The sequence below is a fragment of the Triticum dicoccoides genome, chromosome 3A (assembly GCF_002162155.2).
Source record: "Triticum dicoccoides isolate Atlit2015 ecotype Zavitan chromosome 3A, WEW_v2.0, whole genome shotgun sequence".
Taxonomy (NCBI): Eukaryota; Viridiplantae; Streptophyta; class Magnoliopsida; order Poales; family Poaceae; genus Triticum; species Triticum dicoccoides.
In genome coordinates this window covers 352,837,045-352,846,720 of record NC_041384.1, presented here as the reverse complement: position 1 = coordinate 352,846,720, position 9,676 = coordinate 352,837,045, and positions in this window count along the sequence as shown.

The following is a 9,676-nucleotide window of genomic DNA, read 5'->3' as shown; positions in this document are numbered from 1 at the left end:
GCCCAACACGGCACGAAGGAGAAAGGAAACTCTAGAAGGATCAATCTTCTCGAAGATCGAACAACTCAGGATCAACTCACGGAATGAGACGTAGGAATATCTCTTGAGCTAAGACATGAGACACTCATCGGGGTGATAGGAAATAGAAGGTGGTGGCTCGATTTGGTAGGAAACAATTCCATGCTCGATATTGACGTAGCAAGGAGTTGAGTTGCCATGATATCATAACAAGACATCTTAAGGAAGGTGACTCGCAGAAACATTCCCTTAAGTGGCAAAAAGAATTACTTTTGATTCTGAGATCATTGAAACTCTTTATACCAGCCTAAGGCAATCACAACAATTGTTTGGCGGAGTACTAAGGGATGGTATACTCGGACTAGAATGGATGATGTGGACTACCTTGTTGAAGACAACGTAATGGATGATTTTGCTTATCATCGAAAATGGATGGGACCCATGGTAGGTCCGCTTTTGAAGATGATCTTGGACAACAACTGCTGAGAAGGCGGATCATAGTGAAAGGGCACAATGGTGGGTGCAAGCTGGGGAAAAAATGCAAATGCTGGGATTGATTCTAGTAACTGGGGAGAACCCAACAGTAGAGAGAGATTCCACTATCGGAAAGGTTATAGCATAACCGAGGAAATTGAAAGCATAACCCAATTAATGCCGATGATAAATCCTAGTGATTTCGCATGCTCTCAAGAACTTGAGCATTCCCATATTCAACAAGTTTTACCAATATCCGTGCCGAGGATCCTGGCAACACATCATACTACCATGATAAACGGTGATGGAGGATGCAGATGCAAAGAAGGACATCACTTTCTCAGATTTTTCCTTAGCAATGCCAAAGAAGCAAATCTGGATGATCGACCGAGAGACATTTAGCACTCCGCTTCTAATGTTCTCCTAGATGTACTAGGTACCACGGTCAATGCTTAAAGCATCAACATGGCCATCAAGTAAAGGTCGGACTTCGGGAGCACAAAAATCCATAAGGAACAACTTGTGGAATAAGTCATATGACATCCTCATGGGAAGTGACCAAACGGCTTAATCAAGATACTACAATAATAGTGCTTCCAGCTAGGTGCGTCCACTTCACTAGAATCTATATCATAGTTCTTGGAAGAAGTTTCAACCATCATATCTGCTTGAGATTCAAATCTGGTTGGTAACAGGATAATTTAGACAACATGTCTGGAAAATAAAGTTTGCAACACAATTCGACAAGATGGAGTTCTGAGATTCTTGGGAAATGAACTATGATAGCAAGCTCCAAAACATGAGCTGGTTCTGCTACATACGTGTGAACACACTGTCCAACACAAGCATGATCACTCGGTAGTCTTATAGTAAAACACTATCGAAGTTCAGGTCAGGAACCATCATCGAGGATATCAAAGTCCTTGCATAAGTCCGGATTAGCTCTTAAGAAGGAACTTCTTCTCCTTGAACAAATCAATCAGTGGCTTAGTGTGTTACGGAATTCATATGGAATGAAGATGATCAGTCTAACATACCACATAATACTTTGCGCGTGCATGGCTGACTTGGGATGATTCCAGAGGAAACCACATTGACTTTCTCGAATTCACGAAGGCAACTTGCTTCAATGCACATGTATTAGAGGCAGTCACTTCTTCCATCCAAACATATGCTTCATGAGCTAGCATGAAGAAATGCCTTCAAAAGTTTCCAACACTAGCTTAATGTTCAACATGAATCATGGAGAAGATAAAGACTTTGTCGATGGGCTCAACAACAATTTATCAAGATTTCCATAAGATGGGGTTACATGGTTATGTGAACAAGATGATAGCATTGGTCAGACCCAAAAGATATAATGGTGTATGCTCAAGGGATCAACCACGAGTAAGACAACATTATGAACATCGTTGGTTCTGATTTGATTTGATGATAGCCCACACTCAAATCAAAGTTTGGACAAGACAATAGATCCAACAACTGATCACGAGGACCAATCGATGAAGATATCATGTTTCTTCAACACACACACACACACAAAAGATATCCCTTAACACGAACTAAGTTAGACAAGCTTTTATCTTCCAACTCTCCAAGTTGTTGTTCAGATTAACCAACTAGCACGGGGGTATCCAACACAGATTCTTGGAGAATGGCTAGTTTACAAGAAACCAACTTGATCACGAACTCCACATATCGGGCAGGGGACTACCTAGTGATACTTCCATGAAGATAACCGGAAAATCACGAACCACCGATATGTTAATAAGATCGAGAACAATCTTGCTTTTTAGGGCAAGAAGATATGATCAAATGAGCGAGGATTTGACAAAATCCTAACTCATCAATCGAAGGGTGCACCAGGAACAAGGACCAGTTAGCACGATCAATCTTAGGGTGATGATTCAACAACCAACACGCTAAGAATGAGATTATTGTCCATTAACTACCAAGCAACGAGTTGCTCGGGGTATTGATTTCACACATCACAATTCACTTGTCGGCATTCCGGTTACAACAACACGGAACCGAGGAATGGACAATGATGGCAGGAAGTATCACTAAATCAAGAATTCATAAGAGGTGGTGCAATTCTCATGACATTCTTGACATAAGACGGTAATACTTCAGGGTAGAACATAATCAAAAGCTGGATTGGCATTTGATCTGCGGAATACAACTGCTTTGACCCAATCCAAGAAATGGATAAGGTACCAGAGTTTGTTTCTCCTAGTCATTCTGAACTAGAATGGCTTGACGGACCACAAGAACGATAAGCACCAATGAACGAATGCTCACATACTCTTGACTATCAACTGATAGATGAAGGTCGGAATATAACTGAAGGGGGACAACTCAAAGGAACATATAACCTTCTGAGTTGTGGATGCATAGATTAGTATGTCGAACGAGTTCAACATATTTCTTCCAGATAACCCATGTAGAAAGGTAGAACTGGCAGAGTCACAATTTAGAATGGAGAACTCCTCAAGAGCACTTTGGTTGTGATCTTTTGGTTCACAAGAACTTCTGCCATAAGCAGTTCATGGTATTTGGAAGAAGGAAATACCACGAACCTCGAGAAATATCGCAAAGGTTACTAATATTCTAAAGGAACTAGCAAACACTATCAACAGAAGGTAAGTGGAGTGAATCTTGGGTCAGGAACCCAAGAGTAGAATACCTACTACTAAATGGCATCACGCCATGCTTTCGAGAATGATGGCCAGAATCATCACACTGGGAACACAAAACATGGCCATATTACTGGGTGGTTCTCTAAGATGCCTAGGGTCATAATACTAGCTCCAACATATATGTCAAGGCAATGGAGTACCTCAACAGACCATTTAGTGTGCTTAATCTGGCCCAAAAGGACATCAGAAACGGGAAGAAGGAACTTGCAAATGCATCAGACTCTTTAGAAACCTGGGATGACTCGGACAGCATAACGGCTATAAATGCTCAAAAATATTTGAGACATCCTGCAAAATAGTGGCATAACCACTCAGAAGCACAATATCAAGATTCCGAGACCAACTATGAACACACAGAAGTAGTAGAAACTGATCTGGGGCTTAAATCCATCAATCCTATAAGTCTCTATCATAGCAACTCATCATCCTGATAGATAGATGAGAAGGCCTAGTTCTTAATCCCCGTAGAAAGGAAGAAGATGACTCAGATCAGAAGGGCATAAGGTAAAGGAGTAAAAAGAGCCTTACGTTCCCTTCCACAATCAATTCCCTTATATAACTAAAGCATTTCTAGACTCGACTTCGACCAGTTGGCTTGGTAATCCTACAGGCAATCAGGCTCTGATACCAAAGCTGTCAGGACCCCGATTCTAAGTCACACCGATCTAGCCTGTAACACCTCATATCACTTTGCGGCCTCACGCACGGTATTCCCACGGGTGTCGCCTTACCATGGCCCGGGACCGTTTGCGCCTTTTGGCTCACGTATATGATAGTGTCGCTAGCATCCATATGAAAGAGAACCCGGGCCGACATGACTAGTCGTGAACCCAAAGTGGCACTATCTTACGGGGACAGGCATACATGAATCAACATCGAGCATGTCGGTCAGCAGCGTGTGAATCCGGGCTGTAGCACTGGGCTAACAGGACTCCGGGAACCCAGGCTGTAGCAGGCTAGGCAGGACTCCGGATGTCACCGCGTGACATTTCCCTGAAGGGACAGACACAAGAACGAAGTGAATCACACGCCGGCCAGTTAAGTGCTCCGAAGCAGTAGTGCTGGGCTAGCAGGACTCCGGTGAACCGGGCTGTAGCGGACTACTATGGCTCATGGAAGCACAAGACTACATTTCCCCATAAGAGAGGCTACTAAGGATAAACAACTAGGTTGTCGGGTCCCACACATACCAAGCATTTCAATCATACACACAATATGCTCAGTATGTGCAATACAACATGGCATCACAACAAGACTCTACGACTCAGAGTATTATGCATTAGGCTCCGAGGAGCGAGATATTACAAACATGGGTCTCATGACCCAACATACAGAGCATACAAGCAACAAGCACATGCGGAAGCTTAACTTGTCTGAGTACAGACATCTACAAATGAAAAAGGCTGAGAAGCCTGACTATCTACAAGACCTGCCGAGGGCACAAGATCGTAGCTGAGGTATCAAGCTAAACGTCGAGGTCCACGTGGAACTACTAGCGAGACTGAAATCTCTCTGCAAAACATAAATTAAGCAAACGTGAGTACAAATGTACCCAACAAGACTTACATCAGAACTAGCTACATATGCATCAGTATCAATAAGGGGTGGTGGAGTTTGACTGCAGCAAGCCAGCTTTGACTCAGTGGCTAACCTGAACTACGACTGCAAGTAACTCTTTTGAGGTGGCGCACACGAGTCCACAAATTCACGATACCAATACACCACTATGGATCCGCTCCCGTCTCCCTGCGAGAACGCCATCCATAGCACTCACACTTATCTTGCGCATTTGAGAGTATCCACTTTCACTTGTCTACGAACTATGCAAGGGGTCCAAGTTTCCATATCCGAGGAATCCGGTTATTCGAATAGATAATGATAACCCTGCAGGGGTGTACTTCTTCACACACACTCTCGCCACTTATCGCCCTGTACACGTCATGTACCTCGGCAACCTTCAAGCGGAAGCCGGGCAAGGGAGTCGGCCACGACCTGACAAACGAACAAGTCTCTAGTCCATGTTTATCGCCTATTCGGGTTCCATCCGCAAGGAGATCCGGCCGGGGTGTCACTCACGGCCCCAAACGATGTGTGCAGGGTTCCCAAGCCCACCATCCGGGTGCCACTTGGTACACCGTGCCACTGTGCCTAGTCTGTCCCAAGCCCACCTGTACTGGGTGCCACTTGTTAGACTACTAACACTACCTACAAACACCAGAAACTAGTTGCAACTCCTGGACAGAGATCGAGTTGATTAATAAGCCGAGAGGGGCCGAGTTACCGGAACCCAATGTGTGGTAGTAACTGTTCATGGATCACAAACACAAAACTCAGTTCCTAAGAACGGCTGCAATGAGACAACCCACCATGTACTCCTACATGGCCTCTCACCGCTACCTTTACCAAATCGTGTTCACACACTTAGCTCTCAATGGTAGGACATGTTCACCACATTCCAATTCATCCCCGATGAATCAGACCTAACTCAACTCTAAGCAGTAGCGGGCATGACAAACAAACATGAATGAGTAGGCACATCAGGGCTCAAACAACTCCTACTCATGCTAGTGGGTTTCATCTATTTACTGTGGCAATGACAGGTCATGCAGAGGAAAGGGGTTCAACTACCGCAACATGTAACAATTGAAACATTGTTGTCCAAATGCAGTAAAAGAGAGCAGGAGCGAGAGAGTGGGATTGTATCAGAATGAACAAGGGGGTTTTGCTTGCCTGGCACTTCTGAAGATAGTATAGCTCTTCATCGGTGTCATCGATCTCATCGCCGGAACAACATCTACCGAAGGGGGACAATTACCGGCAAACAGAGAAGGACACAATCAATGCAATGCAACAATATGATGCATGATCATGTCATGGTAATATGCTTGTGTTTTGGCCTAATGCAACTAGCAACACAATTAAATGAAGTTGATTTGAACCCAAAGTTCAAATTCAAACTCCACATGTGGTTATTTATGCCATTCATTTGATTTGTCCTAAACAGTGGCCTTAAGTTTTTCTAACATGCATGAAAAAGGTACAGATGGATAGATTGGATTTTTCTGATAATTTTTCATATATAATTTGTTTGAAACTATGAATTTTTGAAGTTTGGGGTATTTTCTGAAATTTATTAATCATTTCTGATTTATTTTAATTCGAGAAAAAGATTTATGACGTCAGAGTGACATCAGCACCACGTCAGCAAGTCAACTGGTTGGTCCAGGTCAAACCTGACCAGCGGGGCCTGCTGGTCAGTGACCCAGTGCCAGTTTGTCTCACATACAGGTGGGGCCAGGTCAACGGTGACGTCAACCGGTCAACTGACGTGTGGGGTCCACTGTGTTTAGGTTAGAACTAATCAGAAACCAAACTATTGTTAATTAAGGGCGTGGGGCCCATATGTAAGTGGCACTGGGCGTCATTAGCACTAGCATAATCGGGGTTAGGCCGGCGCTTAGCCGCCGGTGACCTCTGGCCATAGCGGAGGCACGCCGGAATCGCTGCTCCGGCGACGGCTGGGCCTACAGCTTGGTTCTACGGCAAGCTGGATGTGTGCCGCGTCCAATGGTGCAGGTGGTTGGGCGCGAGGAGGCTGGGAACGACAGCGACGACGACAACCGCGGCGGCTGGAGTACGGGTTCGTGGGGACAGCAGCTAGCGGACGGGAATGGAGGGGGGCGAGCATATAGGGAGGAGCAGGAGCTCACAGCACTTCGGACGGAGCTAGCGGCAAGAGCGGGGACGCACTGGAGCCCGCGAATCCATGATGGCGAGCAGCAGGCAGAGGCGATGAAGGCGAGCCCGATGGCGTCGCTTGAGGGCGTCCGAGGTCTTGATCTTTGACCTGGTGAAGTAGTGCTCATTGGTGGAGCTTTGCAACACGCCGGGGCGGTGGTTTATCGATGGTGGCTACGCGTACAGCTGCGGCGTGCTCTCGGTGGTGCTCGGGCTGCGTGTGGAGCAGGCTAGAGAGGGAGAGAGGCACCAGAGAGGGGGGGTGAAGGAGTGTGCCAGGGTGCTGCGTGGCGTCTCTGAGGCGCCGGGGAGGCCAGCAGGGAGGCAGGAGGTGGCCACGGGTGGCTGTGCGCGCCGCACGCAGCTGCTTATCCTCCTGGCAGGAGGAAGAAGACATCGCTGCCCTTGGTGGGCTGGGCCTCCAGGTACAGTACTGGGCCTATTGGTGGGTGCCAGGTAAGCTTCTGCCAGGTAAGTCCCTCTCTCTCTTTTTATTTTTATTTTCTATTTTGCTTTTCTGTTTTTGATTTAGTAATAATACTAAACCATTTTTAAAACTCCTGAGAAAATTTGTGGGCACTTTTAAAATGTTTACTAACAGCCCTCAAATGTTTTCAGAATTATTGAAGCATTTAAAATATTTATAGCCATTAAATGCTCCAATTCAAATACTTATGATTTAATCCAATAACCTGAAATGACCTAGGGAAAATATGCACCCATTTTTGTCAGAGGTTTTCACTAGTTTCAAAAATGATAGACTTTTCCTGAAGTCACTTTGGGTTTATTGGAAGTGATTTTATTTGAGCCTATTCGAATTCATTTGGTGCTAGGGTTTGGTCAGTCCCCATTTCAAGTTTCTGAGAAATTTAGACACGATGCAAGAGGATGATGTAATGACAAGCAAGGCCAATTCTAGGGCTGTGACAGTTTGGCTCTTGAGGAGTCACTCGACGATGATCATGCTAAACTAAAGAAAGATCTCGATCATGCTCTTGTTGTATCTTGTGTGCTCAATTCCGAGAAGGCCAAACTTGGGGTTGATCTTGATAGACTCAAGGAGGAGGTTGATATACTTGACAAGGCTCACAAGTCCTTGAAGGGTGCTCACGCTAACCTCAAAGAGTCTCATGATCAACTCCAAGTGAGCTAACCAAGGAAAAAGCCACTTTTCCTCATATGGTGTTAATTGATAATGCAAATGCTACTTACCCGTGTTGTGAGCATGTGCATCTTGTGGAGGAGAATGCAAAGTTGAAGGAGCAACTTGAGAAAGGCCTTGTGTCTTGCATACAAGGTGAGAAGAACCTCAGCGACCTTTTGAGCAATTAAAAGGAAGTTGTGGGCAAGGAGGGAATCGGGTTTGCTCCCAAGCCCAAGAACAAGAAGAAGAATGACAAGGCCAAACGACCTCCTCCTATCAAGCAAACTTTTGTGAAGGAGGGGGAGGGTGCTTCTAAGGAGAAGAAGAATAATGAGAAGGGTGGTGGTGTCAAGAAGGGCAATGCCACTCCTTCCAACAAAGCCGGCGACTTTAACCCTTCTAATGTGTTATGTCGTGCTAGTGATGGGCATGTTTATGCTAAATTTGTTGGTTTTCCTTATGAGTACATTGAATGGTCCATTTGGGTTCCTAAGACCCTTGTTACCAACAGCAAAGGACCCATTACAAAATGGGTACCTAAAACCAAGCATTGATCTCTTGTAGGTGTTTGCTTCCAGTGGAGGATCATGGTTGCTCCATAGTGGAGCCACAAATCATATGACTGGAAGCAAGGACTTGGTGGTGGACGTGCACAAGATTTTATCTATGCCCACCAATGTCGAGTGGGGTGATGTCTCGTCTTCTAAGGTATTGGGTCTTGGCACGGTTGTCATTTCTCATGATCTCACGATCGAGAAAGTCATGCTTGTTGAGTCCCTTGCATACAATTTGCTTTCCGTTCGTCAACTTGCACTCAAGGGCTTTGCCACTTTCTTTGATATTGATACCGTGGCCCTCTTGTGGAGCAAGACTCTTAAAGTAGCCTTTGTTGGGCATGTCGAGAATGGTCTTTATGTGATTAACTATTTGGAGCGACCCACTAAGAACACGACATGCCTAATGGCTAAAGTTGACGTGGGATGGATTTGGCATCACCGTATAGCCCATGTCAATATGAGATCTTTGCAAAGTCTTCTCAAGGGGAACCATGTCCATGGACTAACAAATGTTAGCTTTGCCAAAGATCATGCTTGCAGTGCTTGTATAGAAGGAAAGCTACATGAGAAGACTCACCCTCCCATGACTATCATCTACTCGAAGAGGCCCTTGGAGCTCCTTCACTTGGATCTCTTTGGACCTCCATCCTTTGATAGTCTTCGGGTTAGAAAGTATTGCTTGGTGATTGTGGATGATTATTCAAGATACACTTGAGTATGTTTCTTCAAGAGGAAGAGTGAGACCCAACAAACCATCATCGACTTTGCAAATGAAGCTCAACGCCAACACAATGCAAAGATCTTGACGATAAGAAGTGACAACGGCACCGAGTTCAAGAAGTACACCTTGGATGAGTTTCTTAGTGATGAGGGGATCAAGCATAAATATTCCGCACCTTACACCCCTCAACAAAATGGTATAGCAGAGAGGAAACCAGACGTTGATGGATGCGGCAAGACTATGATGGCGGAGTTCAAGTCTCCATACAACTTTTGAGCCGAAGCCATCAACACCGTGTGTCATGCATCCAATCAGCTCTACCTCC